Raw genomic sequence first — 15482 nt, forward strand, 5'->3', positions numbered from 1 at the left:
TGGGATTGTACAACAAGTGTATGGCACTGTAAGTTTGGAAAAAATGAAAATATGCAACCCTAAATAATAAGCGTGTTTATTATCTCTTGACCCTAAACTCATTGATTTTCACTTTTTCTCTTCATGTACACTATCCTTATGATGCACCTAAGCCCTGAATCCCCTTACAAGTAAAAAATCATTCCATTCTTGTTCACATCATCAAAAAATGCACTAAAGCTTCCAAATCCCAAGATTTGACATAAGGAAACCACTTTCAAGTTCAAAAAGTGCAAGAAGACATTCAGAGCATGGGAACACCTCCTACAACCAGTCCAAGCCAAAAAAGTACAAAAAAAGTTGAAAAACGACACAGTAAATAAAAAGCGTGCTTATCATCTCCTGTGGTCAAATGACACCAAAATGGAAAATTCTTGATACCACCAGTTTGTTACCATATACATGTGGTAGTGATGTGTGTGAACACACTAGGACCGCCGGGGCATTTTTTCCCTCTTTAGGAGGTTTTTTCCCCCGTGCATTGTATATACGCCCATCACTCTAGGGCTATCTATCTTTCCATTGCACACTAAGTAACACACTCTCAATTGTGTGCTTTGAGCTTCCTTCGTCTTCTCCAAGCTGTGTGTGTTTCTCTGCAACCCTAATTCCAACAATTGGTATCAGAGCAGGTCACGTCCTCCCGGGCTTAGTCGCCAGCTGCTCCAGCACACGCCTGCTCACTTTCTCCGATTCAAGTGAGCTTTGGCGAGCATTCGCAGGTTGACAAATATTTTGGGCGAGCTCAAAGAGATCGGTCTGCTCAGAATTTTGATTTGGGCTCATTTGGGCCTCCGTTTCCACTACGGGCAGTACTGCACAGGCTATTTCGTCATTTTGTGCAGATTTTCTGTCAGTGTCGTTTTCTGCATAACAGGTGCCTTATATTCTTCTACGGTTTGTGCTATATAGCACAAGTTGTTCCCGCTCCATTTCTCCTATTTTCGGGCAGTTTTCACAACAGGTGCAGCATTTACCATGGCTGACAACAACAACACAGATGTGTTCAAGATGTTTGCTGCTGAGGACAGGTTGGATGGGGACAACTACCCTATGTGGGCTTATATGATGCAACATGTTCTTGTGTCAAAAGGTGTCTGGAACATTGTGCAGGGCATTGATGTACGTCCTGGTTCTGAAGATGTAGGCGATGTTGAGGATGTTGCAGGTATTGCTACAAGGATTGCAGCTGTTAGAGTTGTTTTGCCTACAGCAGAACAAGCTCGTTGGGATGTTAAGGATGCACAGGCTCATGCATTGATTGCGTTGTCTGTGAAGCGCACCATTATTCCTCACATCCGTTCAGCAAAATCTGCAAAACAGGCTTGGGATATTCTAGCAGGTCTTTATGCAAGCCGCAATGAAGCAAAAATTGCTTTGCTGCGTAAAGAGCTAGAGTCGAAGATTATGCATGAGGAAAATGATATGGACACTTTCCTTGCTAGTGTCAAGGATATCAATGAGCAACTCATTTCTGCAGGTGAAGTCATTTCGGACAGTTCCCTTGTGCAGACTGTTCTTGATGCCTTACCAGATTCCTACCAGACTTTTGCTAGTACTTGGAGACTCATGACCCAAGGAAATCCTGAAGTTGTCAAGTTTGATGCATTATGCACATTGCTGTTGCAAGAGTCACTTTCTAGAAAAAACAGGACTAGGCAGCGTGCAGTTGAACAGGCTTTTATTGCTTCTCAAAGAAAGGGTGGTAACAGTAATGCAGCCACTTCTTATGGTTCTGCTGCGAGTGGCAAAAATTCTGTTCCTAATGCTTCTGGTGGCAGCACTTTGTCTGGCAATTCTGGTGATAAGGGCAAAAAGAAGATGCGTTGCCATTATTGTAAAGCCAATGATCACTTGATCAAGTCGTGTCCTAAGTTGAAGGCCAAAGAGGCTAAGAAGAAAGAGGGTGGTTTCACTGCAAATGCTGGTTCCACTACAAATGCAGCCATTGTTGAGTCTTCTGTGAAAGGAGATTGTGATGCTGATGTTGATGCAGAATGGGCTTTTAGCGCAGAGTGCACTTACAATCCTGCTGTCCATGATGCATGCTTGTCAGTTGCTGCAGATTCACATGTGTGGTATTTCGACAGTGGTGCTACAAAGCACATTACCTCACATCGTAAATTGTTTACCTCTCTCGAGTCTGTCCCTCATGGGAATTCAGTCACTTGTGCCAACAACGCCTCTTATCCAGTTCAGGGAGTTGGAAAGATTGTGCTCACTGCTGCTAATGGCAGTTCCTTCACACTTGTTGATGCACTTTATGTACCTGGGATCAAGAAGAATCTCTTGTCTGTATCCGCACTTGCTAGACTTGGACTTGTAGTCAAATTTGTGGATGACAGATGTACAGTTCATGATCTCAGTTTTGGTGATGAAATTGTTGCATCTAGGCTTTTGTGCCGTGGGCTGTATAAGCTCACTTTGTATGACAAGTGTGGACAAAATTTTGCAAATGATGTTGCAGATTCAATGGCTATTTCAGATGCAAAACTTTGGCATGCACGTTTTGGTCATCTGAATTTTGCCAGTTTGCTGCGTTTACAGAAATCTGATATGGTTGCTTCTTTGCCGCCTCTTGAAGCACCTGTCAAACATGTTTGTGAAGGCTGTATTCTGGGTAAAATGCAGCATTCTAAGTTTCCAAAGGATGGTTCAGTTAGGGCCACATGCAGGTTGCAGCTTGTGCATAGTGATGTTTGTGGGCCCATGCAAACTCCGTCCTTGGGCAATTACCTGTACTTCGTGACTTTCATTGATGATTACTCCAGGCATGCATGGGTATTTCCGCTTAAAGCGAAGTCCGAAGTTTTTATGTGCTTCAAACAATTTTTGGCTATGGCTGAAAATGTCTCAAAATGTACTATGGGCACCCTCCGTTCCGATCGAGGGGGGGAGTATATGTCTCATGAATTTAATGCATTTCTGGCTAGTCGTGGGATAAAACACCAATGTACAGTGCCTTATACACCTCAGCAAAATGGTGTTGCTGAGAGGAAAAACAGGTCACTAACGGAAATGGCACGATGTATGGTCAAAAGTCAAGCTTTGCCGCATTCTTTTTGGCTTGAGGCCATCATGTGTGCCACTTATGTACTTAACAGGTGTCCTACGAAAGCTTTGCAGTCTATTCCTCCATATGAAGCATGGCATGATAGAAAGCCTTCTATTGAGCACATGCGTGTTTTTGGCTGTTTGGCATATGCTTTGGTGCCACAAGTGCAGCGCAGAAAATTGGATGATAAAGCTGTCAAATGTATTTTTGTTGGTTATAGTGCTGAAAGCAAAGGTTACAGGTTGTATCATCCGCAAACAAAATGTATTCTGGTTTCACGGGATGTAGTGTTTGTGGAAGATTCTGTTCAGCCCTTGTTGTCATGTACTAGAGACAGTAATGTAAGCTCACAGGACATTTATGACACTTTGTTGCCTCTTTTCAGTGGTGGAAATACGAATGTAAGTTCCAATGAGGCAAATGTACAGCCTATGGGGGTTTCTGAAAATGTTTTAGAACAGCCTATTACTGATGCAGATGTACATGATGTACTTGATGAGGAAAGGGCTGAAAATGAGCAGGCTAGAGGTATGCCAAAATGGCTGGTACACACTTTGCGTGACAGTAAATTGGATGCACCTTTATCTAGTCGTACTCGTTCAGGCTCTCGCCATGCATCTTATGCATCAGATTGTTATGCTTTGGCGGTGTCTAGTTTACATGATGTCGAGGAGCCCCTGTCTTTTGATGAAGCACAGAATTCAGAAAATTGGATTGCTGCCATGAAATCAGAATATGATGCACTTATAGAGAATGACACATGGACTTTATGTGATTTGCCTCCTGGTAAAAAGGCCATTGGTACGAAGTGGGTTTACAAGTTCAAACGCAAGCCGGATGGTGAGATCGTCGATCGCCATAAGGCTCGACTTGTTGCAAAGGGTTATGCACAACAAAAAGGCATAGATTATGAAGAGACTTTTGCTCCCACTTGTCGTATGACTACTGTGCATTTTCTATGTGCATTGGCAGCTCATTTTGGTTGGGATGTACATCAATCAGACATTGTTACTGCTTTCTTGAATGGTGACATATTTGAGGAAGTTTATGTAACGCAGCCTCGCGGTTTTGTCATAAAAGGACAAGAGGACAAAGTGTGCAAATGTAAGAAGGCTTTGTATGGGTTGAAGCAATCTCCTCGTGCTTGGTATGAGAAAGCTGACACTCATTTGGTTAAACGAGGCTTTCGTAACAGTCCAACAGAAAGCACATTGTATGTAAAGCGTGAGGATGATGTATTTCTCATTGTGGTTCTTTATGTTGATGATTTGCTGATCACTGGACCAAATGAGAGACATATTGCTGAATTTAAGGCTGATTTGAATGCTACTTTCAAGATGAAAGATTTGGGGCTGTTGCATCATTACTTGGGTATACAGTTTATGCAGTGTGATGGTGGTATTGCCTTGTGTCAGAAAAGTTACATAGAGACATTGCTATGTATGTTTGGACTTGAGGATTGCAAACCTATTGCCACTCCCATGGAAACAGGTTTGAAGTTGAGTCTACATGATGCTGGCGATCCTGCTGATGTCACTCTTTACCAAACTGCTGTTGGCTGCCTCATTTATGTATGCAACACGAGGCCAGATATTCAGTTTGCAATCTCGCAGGTCAGCAGATTTATGCGTAGCCCAGGGTCTAAGCATTGGCAGGCTATCAAGAGGATTTTCCGCTACCTTAGTGGCACTTTACATCTTGGCTTGTTTTATCCCAAGGGGGGATCATTGCCGCCAGACTTACATGCTTTTTCGGACTCAGATTGGGCTGGTTGTTTTGACACGCGAGTGTCCAGAAGTGGTTTTTGTTTCATGCTTGGCAGTTCATGTATATCATGGTTGAGCAAGAAGCAACCTACTGTGGCCACTTCGAGTTGTGAGGCTGAGTACAGGGCAGTCTTCACAGCTACGGTTGAGTGTGTATGGCTCAGACGCCTTATGGCTGATTTGGGTGTTGGACAGGACACTGCCAACACTATCTACACTGACAGTTGCGAGGAACCCAGTTTTTCATGCTCGCACAAAGCACATTGAGGTGCATTACCACTATGTCAGGGAGAGGCTCTCAGTAGGAGAGATCAGCTTGGCTTATGTGCCAACACAGGACAACCTTGCAGATCTTTTCACAAAGGCATTGTCTCATGAGAAGCTTGAAGCTTTCCGCAAAGCTTTGGGCTTACTCCCCTTTGTGGACTGATCCTGTCCTCAGGGCATGGCACTTCCCTTTACTCATGTGCCAGCTCTCGTTCACCGCATCACTCTAGGGGGGATTTGTTACCATATACATGTGGTAGTGATGTGTGTGAAAACACTAGGACCGCCGGGGCATTTTTTCCCTCTTTAGGAGGTTTTTTCCCCCGTGCATTGTATATACGCCCATCACTCTAGGGCTATCTATCTTTCCATTGCACACTAAGTAACACTCTCTCAATTGTGTGCTTTGAGCTTCCTTCGTCTTCTCCAAGCTGTGTGTGTTTCTCTGCAACCCTAATTCCAACACAGTTGTATCATGTTGTCACAAGTCTATACACCAAGTTTGGTTCAATTTGGACACCCAAAATTTTTGCACCAACACTTAGTCATTTTCAGAGCCTTCTAGTCAAAAAAAGGTCCCAACCAACCATCCATGCATCCAAATCCAGTCAAACTTCAAGTCCTATCTATTTTCATTACCTATAACCCATGTGCATAACCAAAAGCGCACTTTTGATGCCAAAATGAAGCCCTAGATAATAAGCCCGCTTATTATCTCATATGTAAATTTTTTGTCAGATCAAATTTTTGATGTTCATACTTTGTATTTATGGATCAATGTAGTAATTATTTGGCTTTAATTGTGCATTTGGTTTGCAAAGTCTCACTTTCAGCTTAAAAATCAATTTTACGCTTTAAAATGCACCTAATGCCTATATATGGTGTGACTGCACAAGGAGCAATGCAGAACTAGCCCTTCGTCCCCAAGAAGAAGATTCAGAAGCAAATAATATTAGATCTTCCAAAGTACCAACTGGAGGAAGAGTCCATCTACAAAGCCGAGGAGACCTTTGCTAAAGATCTCCTGGAAAAGAACCATGTCGCAATCTTCCAAGGGAGATTCTGAATAGCAAACAATCAAGCAATTGAGCTACAAATTCTCCCTAAGGAAATTCACAATGTGGCCCAAGCACAGGAGCTACAAGCAGCTCACAAGAAGCTTGGACTCCAAGAGTTCTACCAAATGGAGCCATGCGGAGTAGACTTGCACCGAGCCTATGCGTTGCTTAACTCTATCAAGGAAGATGGCACAACACAGATTACAAATGCAGTCGGTTAACCCATTGAAGTTAACATTTCTATAGAGATAGTGGCCGAAACACTCAAGCTGCCTATAAAAGGAGAGTCAATACCCTCCAAAGAGAAAAAAAGAACCAGGTTCTTCACCAATAACACATCTGCCACCACTTTCTAGGATATGATTCATTAGCCAGCAAAGGAACCTACAAGGTTGTTCCACCAACAGTTTCACTTTTCTACAAAGCGGCCACCATGCTATACATGTCCAAACCGTGCAATGACCTGTGCATTCACAACCACCTTGAACACTAGGCTACCAATGCCTATTAACCACAAATCTTATGTGTTGAATATGCTCAAGAGCATAAAGAAAACGAAAGAGATCAAGTACCTGGGCTCACTCGAGGTTCTCAAAAGAATTGCATACCATGCGATGGGGATGGAAGACAACCTACCACCGGCTCCAGAGCAAAGGTTATGGTTAGAAGTAGGCCTAAAAAACAAAGAAAGAGAGGAGGAGGATGAAAACAACGAGGGGTCACCTCCACTACTCAGAAGATATAAGAGAAGGCAACCCCAAACTGCTCCAATGGAGAGTGAAGAGGAAAGTAATGAAGGGCAATGGAGGACCCAGACGACAAGGAGTATGAAGAAAGTGAAGCGGATCCAAAGTTAGAAGAAGAAAAGAGAAAGAGAGCAAAGGGCAAAGAAAAGGTAGAAGAGCGATCATCAAAGTGTGCTCATCGGCCCACACTAGTGATCATAAAAGAACCACCACAAAGAGCAGCCAAGCTGGAATGAGAGAAGGAAGCCTTTGAAAAGTAACAAGGTCTGCAAGGGGACTTTGAGGAGTTATGGCAACCAAACTCTCGCACAAAGCTCAAGACCAGGAACCCATTTTATGTAAAAGATCTTCTTGGAAAGCTAGAGAAAATCTATCAGGAAGAGGAGATGGCATGAGTCCAAGAGGAAGTTGGAACCTCCAATTTTCCCACCACATAGTAAGAAGATTTACTACCCTCTCTAGCTACTAAAAAAATAAGTACTTGACCTCCCATTAAGAAAGCAAGTTTGAAGAAACTGTCCCAGACCAAAGAAGAACCTAAAGAAGATCTAGTGCCAAAATAACTACATGCACAAGTGAAGCACAAAAAGATGAAGACATACTAGTGGATCAACAAAAGGATACAAAGATGGAATGAAGCAACTCAAGAGCCGAAAACTCAAGAAGGCACTCAAACAAACAAAAGAACAGACATGCGGGCCATAAAATATACACTTGGTACTGAAAAGCAAGGAGAGCAAGATACCATGGAGATCACTGATGATACCAAGGAGCAAAAGCAGTCAAAAATGGGGAGCCTTCATAACAGACTACATCTCAACCACCAGGCCTACAGGACATTGAGGGTATGATCAGTTTGCCCAACATCACATAGTTGAAAAGATGAAATCTATTGTATATGCCACATATGAAAGAGTAAAGTAGATTGTGGCCACTGCTAACAAACACCTCATTGCAAGGATAGAAGTAGCCGTTGCCTTTGTTGAAGAATACAGATCCCTACATAAGCAATCTTAGTTGTAGATGGCTAGTTTAAAAGAGGCAAACAATCAGCAATTGGAAGAATGGAAAACCATGACAAAGCTTATGGAACAACTGACAACTGTGAGGGAAACTCAAGAAAAGAAGCTACAAGAAGTACAAGCTACTGTATTGGATACAAATGTACAAGCTTAGTGGCTTGAAACAAAACTTGAAGTAGCTAATCTTCAAGCTGCTCAAGCTAAGGCCAAATGAAACAAACCTTGAAGTAGCTAATCTTCAAGCTGCTCAAGCTAAGGCCAAATGAAACAAACCTTGAAGTAGCTAATCTTCAAGCTGCTCAAGCTAAGGCCAAATTGAAAGATCACAACGAGCTTCTAGACAAGCTGATGGCTGATCCAGAAGTGCTGAAACTGCAAGGCTTTGACCTCACCTACGTAGCACTTGAAAAGAGGACCAAGGACTTGGAAACAAAGCTAAAACTTATAGAACAAATGCAATGGAGAGAATTTTCTCTCTCATTTATGACCAAGGAAGAACAATATCAAAATCAAGTAGCTGATTTACAGGTAGCATTGGCAGTAGCTCAAGAGCAGCTCAAAGGAAAGCAGAAGATCCTTGAAGAAGAAGTGTCCTACATATTTCCAAAAGAGACCGAAGCACTGTATTTCTTACAACTAGAAGAAGAGGTAGATCCAACTACAGTGGCCCCAGAGTCCTCTACAGTTGAGTTATAAGTAGAACCATGCCTATAAATAACTTCATCGTGTTGAGGCTGAAAAAGCACTCAATCAACATAGAGTTAGAAATAGAAGACATATGGAAAGAAGCTACCGGGTGTGGGAACAAAGGATTATCCACTCTACAAAATGTCACCCAACTCACATCCAAGCGAATCAAAGAAACATGGCACAATAATCTTTCCCATTCCCATTCATCAAGTACGAAATCCTCAAAGTAAAGGAGAGACTAGTCAAAGATCAAGTTGCACACCATGCCGAACCACACCCACCAGCTTGGAGGATGTATTGGCTCAAACGTCATCCAAAGTATCTCATCCTCTACACCCAAGCTCCACCCAAAATTAGAAAGGATCCCACCTTTTGTCCAATGCTAAGAGTGCAGAGTTGGGGTAGCCATCAATTGCTTTTAAAGAAACATCTAACATGGATGAACTACCCAAGATAAAAGGAAGAGCTAAAAAGGAATACCTACTCCAGACTCTCTCAGAAGCAGTAGAAGTTTTCAAGAGGATCCTAGATGTGGAATGTATCATGTTTATTAAAATTGCCAAGATGCTTTTGACAGTCATCTAGTCTTTTCATCAACAAAGTAGACCGACGCATCGTGGATGGCATGAAGTAAATGAATATTGTTGTTTCTTTATTCAAGAGGTAATGAAAACAATGATAAAAATCTAGTTTTTGATTAATTGTAGTGATTAAAAAAACAAAGTTTCCCAAAACTAGTGATAAAAAGATGAGGTTTGCCCTTTGAGATTTGAGCACACCTTATGATCAAAATGGTATATCTATGTAATATAATTTTGACTGGTATCAACTGGTTGCAATAACTGTTGCATGTCATAAAGATTCTGACCTTTCGTTTGAAAGGGTGATTACTTTAGTAGTGTAATGTCTAAAAGTAGAATTTGATGTTCTTGATTATAAATTTTCTTTTTGGATTTTTAATCCTTAAAGATGGGAATTATACATCAAAATTATTTGTGAAAAGTAACCCTTTTATAAAAGTAAAATTTTATTATATTTTATTAAACTTGACGAAACTACTTTAGCCACATCCATCAAAAGGGGTGAAATCCTTTTGACGATTTCCAAGAAGGTCAATAGAAAAGAAAAGATTATAAAAAGAGAAAAGCAAAACCTATTGGGAACTCTAAGGAAGTTAATGCCTCTTAGTCTTCAAGTTTGATTCAAACATTCCTCTAGCTTTTACTATAACTTTTCATTTGAAAATCTTAAGGTTTGTACTAAATACGAGAAGTAGATAATCTAAATGTTTTTTAATGTAAACATGGATAACAAGGGGTAGGTTCTTTGACACCACTAATACCTATCTAAGGCTAGCAAAATTTGTTGTCTTGTTTATATGGATGCAGGTGAGAGTTCTATCCTTGCTTGAAGATGTTTAAGGTAAATGCAGTCTAACCTACTTCTTGTCCTGATGTATAGGCTAATTAGAATGAAGCACATCTCCTGCACCAAACCAACTTCTCCAAGGATAAATAGTTTGGCTAAATTGTACAAAAATTCTTCAAATAATGATTTTATTTTTGTACGTATACTCTTCTTGTTGTCTAGAGCCAACCATCTTTTGAACATGGTGTTCTTTTGTGTCTAAGTAATTTATTTAAAATATCAACACACACACACACACACACACACACACACACACACACACATTGTTTTATAGCTCACCACCCCCTTACCTTTGTTGATAGAGAGAGAGAGAGAGAGAGAGAGAGAGAGAGAGAGAGAGAGAGATTGAATTATCGTCTGCGGAGGTCAGATATGACCCATGGGACCGAAATCAAAACATTACAAAGCAGTTCTTCTAAACAAGAGGATCATGAGATACATCTCGGTTAAGGACTGAGGGTCCAACGAGGTGTCAAAATGAAAAGCTAAAAAATGAACAAAACTAAGAAGCTTGGGAGAGAACCAACTTGGGAGTTCAAAACTCCTGAATAATGGCTTTACCTCCTTGATAGACTGCCCATTTTCCATGCTGTGCATGCTTCTCGCATCTTCTGGAGTTCTGCCTTCTTTTGTTTGAGTTGGGCGGGTGTGAGATCTTTTGCAAACCAAATTTTAGTATCCTTGAGAAGTCCTGATTGCTCAAGGAGTTTGATTGGATCCGTCTTGGTATTGAAAGTGAGGATCGCGTGGTTGGTGTGATGCTCATGTGTAAGAGAGGTGATTGTTGCTGGATCCCATTGTCCCAAGTGGGTTATTGCTTGGATACGGGCAAAACACTCATGAAACTTGAGATCCCCCTCCCCTTTCCAGTCGCTTGGGAGCTTGTCGATGCAAACACTGAGGGCGATGTCCTCTTGTTTTTGTCGTTCACATAGCGTGGATGCCACACGGTCTTCGACCTTGCGAAAGATTACCTCCTGCACTTGAGTTTTGACCTCCTTTGTGAGGATGGTCTCCACTTCCACTTTTGTTTTATTGAGCTTAACCTCCATCTCTTCCATCTCTTCTTTCTTGCAGTTTTCCATTGCAGCAAGCCAGGCCTCGATGGCAGCAAGTCTTTGCTTGAGCTCACCATTCTCCTTGCGAAGTTTGTTAACTTCATTTTGAAGTCCAACGATATTATCCTGCTTTGGGGGTGTCACTACAACCCCTACAAAGGTGAGCTTGCCACGGGATGAAGCCCAAGTGGCCATGGCTGTTGCTCAAAAGACCCAAGGATGGGATGTCAGTAGTCTCGATGTGGGAAATGCTTCTTAATAGTTAGACTGTGTGTAAGTAAGGTTGAAGGTCAGGGAAGTTAAACTCAAAAGGGAGTAAGCGAGTGACGAGGACGAGCACGGGAAGGAGCTCGTGACGAGAAAGGATATGAGAAGGAGCCCATGACAAGAGGGAATGATGCAGGGATGCGGCAGTGCTGGCTAATGCAATGCTTGCTGGCTAATGTGACAACGCTAGCTGGTGCAGGGCGACGCTGGCTGGAGCTGGACCCCCCGCAGGGCAGCCCCTCGCCCAAGGGGAGGTCGACGAAGCAGAAGGTGAAGCGGTTGTTTCTAGGGTTTCTTGGAGAGAGAGAGAGAGAGAGAGAGAGAGAGGAAGGGAGAGAAGGGAGAGTGAGTATTCTCAATTGGTAGAGGAGTTTGACTATTCAATAGGTTTTGCATCACCAACATGTGTCTCGATATCTGAGATTTTGCATGCCCAATTCTTCATTGTTGGTCCATGGAGATTTCTAGACGTCTCTCTAAGTGGACCATTTTACCATGAAATTTTTCCTACAATTACCTAGAGGACATCACATTTTCTTTAGTCCAAAGAGAGCTCCCATGATCACATTTAGAGTGCAATGTTTACATGGGGATTCCTTTGGATGAGGGAGGCTATTTATGATAGCATACAAGAGTAAACAATGGTTGTTGTCAACTACTTTATGGTAAGGCCTTGGGGAAGTTGGTTTGCCACAAACGATGTGCATCTTGGTGTCTTCCCTCGGAATTTGTGGTGGACAACAATTGGGTCTCTTCTGCCTCTCTTACAGTATGGCTGTGCTGAAGATCTACATCTTGTTGGGGTATGTCATCAACAAATGTTAAGAGTGGATGCAAATGATTTTGGAGGCACCACCTAGGGGTTTCACAATCCCTTGGATTTTATGATTTTCTATAGGAGTTTTTTATATATTGAGTGCTTTATGTCAATAGTGTGGGAAAATTTGTGTAGGCTTATCACAAGCTAGATGGCTACATTTCACTTTTTGATTAGAGTATCTTTATCACTAAATGTATCATGTGGTTTGTTTTGGGATTTTATGTAATGAGTGAGAGAGAGAGAGAGAAAGAGAGCATATACATTCCGTCTATGTTTTGTGGGATGGTCTAAATCGATCTTCACTTAGAATAGCTCTATTTAAGTTTGTGTACTTATGATATTGAGATATTATGGTTAGCTTTTCTCGGACTGTTAGGTTGCTTAAAAATTATTCTTGGTGTTTGGGATTTCTTAGTAACCTACAACTCTACCACTAACGCGCTTATACATTAGCCTTTTCTTTTGTCTTATTATGGCTATTCATTAAGACTATTAATGCTAAGATTTTACCAATAAGTTTTACATTTTATTGGTCTCACTAGCCATTGTGGTATGTTGCCAACATCTCTCACCCCCCCCCCCCCTCTCTCTCTCTCTCACTCATATGGTCTCTTGAGATTGTTCCTACAAAGTCAAAAATTCTCTTCTTCTTCTGGGCTAGGGAACTAAAATGTGTCCCTCATTCCCTTTGTGTAAAGGAGCTTGTGAGTGTGTATGTGTGTTTCTCTCTCGTCTCCTACTTCCAGGGCTCGCCCCCTCCTTTGTAGGATTAATGATAACTTTTTTGGTACACACACAGCATCCAGTTTCCCTAGTGATGACCTTTGGACACAACCTTTGAATTTTGGAACCTTAGCATTTTGGAAGTCTTAATGGGTTGAACCTTAGGGTCTTTAAAGCCCATTGTTGTACATTGCTCTTTTGCAAATGGCCCCCCCTTTGGATCCCTATTTTCCCTCCTTTGGATCCCTACTGTGGTCGGTCTGCCAGCTTAACTAGTATTCTAGCTTTTTCTCCCCTGGCACTTCCCCATATTAAATGATCAGTTTAACATGAGAAAATCATTTAGGAGAATTAGATATTAGTATTATGACATTATCTCTCTCTTGAAATAATAGTCGTCCTCGACTATGGGGTAGAGAAGATAAAGTATATTCATTAGTCCTTTTTTAGTGGGTAGAGGATCCCTATGTTACCCCACGACATCGTTCCAAAATGGATGACTAGTCCATTTGGCACTTGAGAGCCTAAGCTGCCGCAAGCATGTATGCACATTAGTTCTATCAATCTTCCATAGTAGAGTGACAAGCTCTACTTGGTGTTTGGGAGACGTCCTCTCCCCAAACTTGATCTAAGCATGCATACTACTTAACATTTGTGCACAATAAAGAAAAAGAGAGTCTTATAAGAACAAACCTTTGTTCATTTTTAACAATTGTATATTTGCTTACTCTAGGGAAGCATTGTAAGCATTGACAAGGTTTAGGTTATCCTTTAATTGTATGCCTTGCATCCATCTAGCATCTTCAAAAGGATAATTCTTAAACTTAATAAGATGTCGTTGGATAGTCTTACCACCTCTTAATACCTTGTCTTCATGTCGGAGAATGGACTCGGGCTGCAACACCTCTTCTTGGTCCTTGATCTCCAGTGGGTCTTCAATAGTTGGTTCTTGAGGTGGCTCTCCTTTGTAAGGCTTTAGTAGGCTCACATGGAAAGCATCATGTATGAGCCAATGGCTGGGAAACTTGAGTTGATAGGCCATCTCATTGATTGGCCTAAGAATCTGGAAGGAACCATAGTATCTTTTTGCTAACTTAGCATAGTACTTTTGGTGTCCCGTAGTATTCTTGCCCGTCGTGTGTCTTAATCGAGCCTTGGGAAATTTGAGTAAGACCCAATAATTTTCTTTAAAGGCTTGCCCTCTTCTGTGCTTATCAGCAACAGCCTTTTGCCTTCACTGTGAGATAGAGATATCATCCTTAATCTTTTAGAAAGATTCTTGTAGGTCTCGGCTCTACTCATCTGCAACGAAGGTCTTCACATGTACCTTAAGTAGCAAGGTACTTTTTGATCTTCCCTTAATTACCTCAAAAGGTGCTTTTCCCATGGAAGTATGTACAATGTTATTGTAGGCATACTCCACTAAGGGTAAGTACTTCTCCCATTGGGACCTTCGATCTACTTCCGTTACATAGGCTTTTAGTAGATCAAGAATTGTTAGGTTAGCTATTTCACTTTGGCCATCCGTTTGCAGGTGAGACCGAAGAGAAGTTTAGCCTTGTCCCTAAATTCTCAAAGAGACCCTTTCACAAATTGCTGGTCATTCTAGGATCTCTATCCAACACTATGGACATTGGCAAGCCATGGTACTTGAAGATTTGTGAAATGAAGAGGGTTGCCATTTGATGGGCTTTGATAGTCTTTTTGACAGGTATAAAATGAACTTGTTTACTGTCATGTCCACTATCATCCATATTCCCATATTCCCATGGATAGACTTAGGCAATCCAAAGATAAAATCCATGGATATGCTCTCCCATGATGAATTAGGGATTGGCAAAGGTTGAAGCAATCCAGGTTGCTTCCCACTATCAAACTTCGTCTTTTGGCATACCACACATTTAGAAACATACTCTTGTATGTTTGCTTTCATGGTAGGCCAATAGAAATATGTTTCAATCCCTTTTAGGGTAGATTGAATCCCTCTATGCCCCGTATAAGGAGGAGCATGAGATTCATACATTACTTTCTCACGTAGTGAGTTAGTAATGCATAGTCTATTGCCATAGAGAAGATAACCATCTTGTAAAGTAAATAGTTCCTCTTTCTTCCCTAATGCAAGGGCTGAAACTACGTCTCTAAAATTGAGATCAATAGCATACTCATCTATCATAGAAGATAGATCATTGTGAGCTGCTATGGAAACCGCATTCACTCTCGACCCTCTTGAGAGTGCATCGGCTACTTGATTATGCTTGCCAGCAACGTGAGAAATATGAAAATGAAATTGCAAAAGAAAATTTTCCCACCTCATTTGTTTGTCAGAGAGCTTGGTCTCTGTCATGAAGTACTTAAGACTTTGGTGATCCGTTCGCAGAATGAAAGGAGTCCCCAATAAATAGTGCTTCCATGAGTCTAAGGCATGTAGAACTACGAGGAGTTCCTTTTCATACATGCCTAGAGCTTGCTCAATAGGGTTGAGCCTTTGACTTTCATAAACTATGGTGTGCCCTTCTTGGAGCAAGAAAGCTCCAAGGCAATCA

Source organism: Adiantum capillus-veneris, chromosome 22 (assembly GCF_014529385.1).
Source record: "Adiantum capillus-veneris isolate H3 chromosome 22, ASM1452938v2, whole genome shotgun sequence".
Lineage (NCBI taxonomy): Eukaryota > Viridiplantae > Streptophyta > Polypodiopsida > Polypodiales > Pteridaceae > Adiantum > Adiantum capillus-veneris.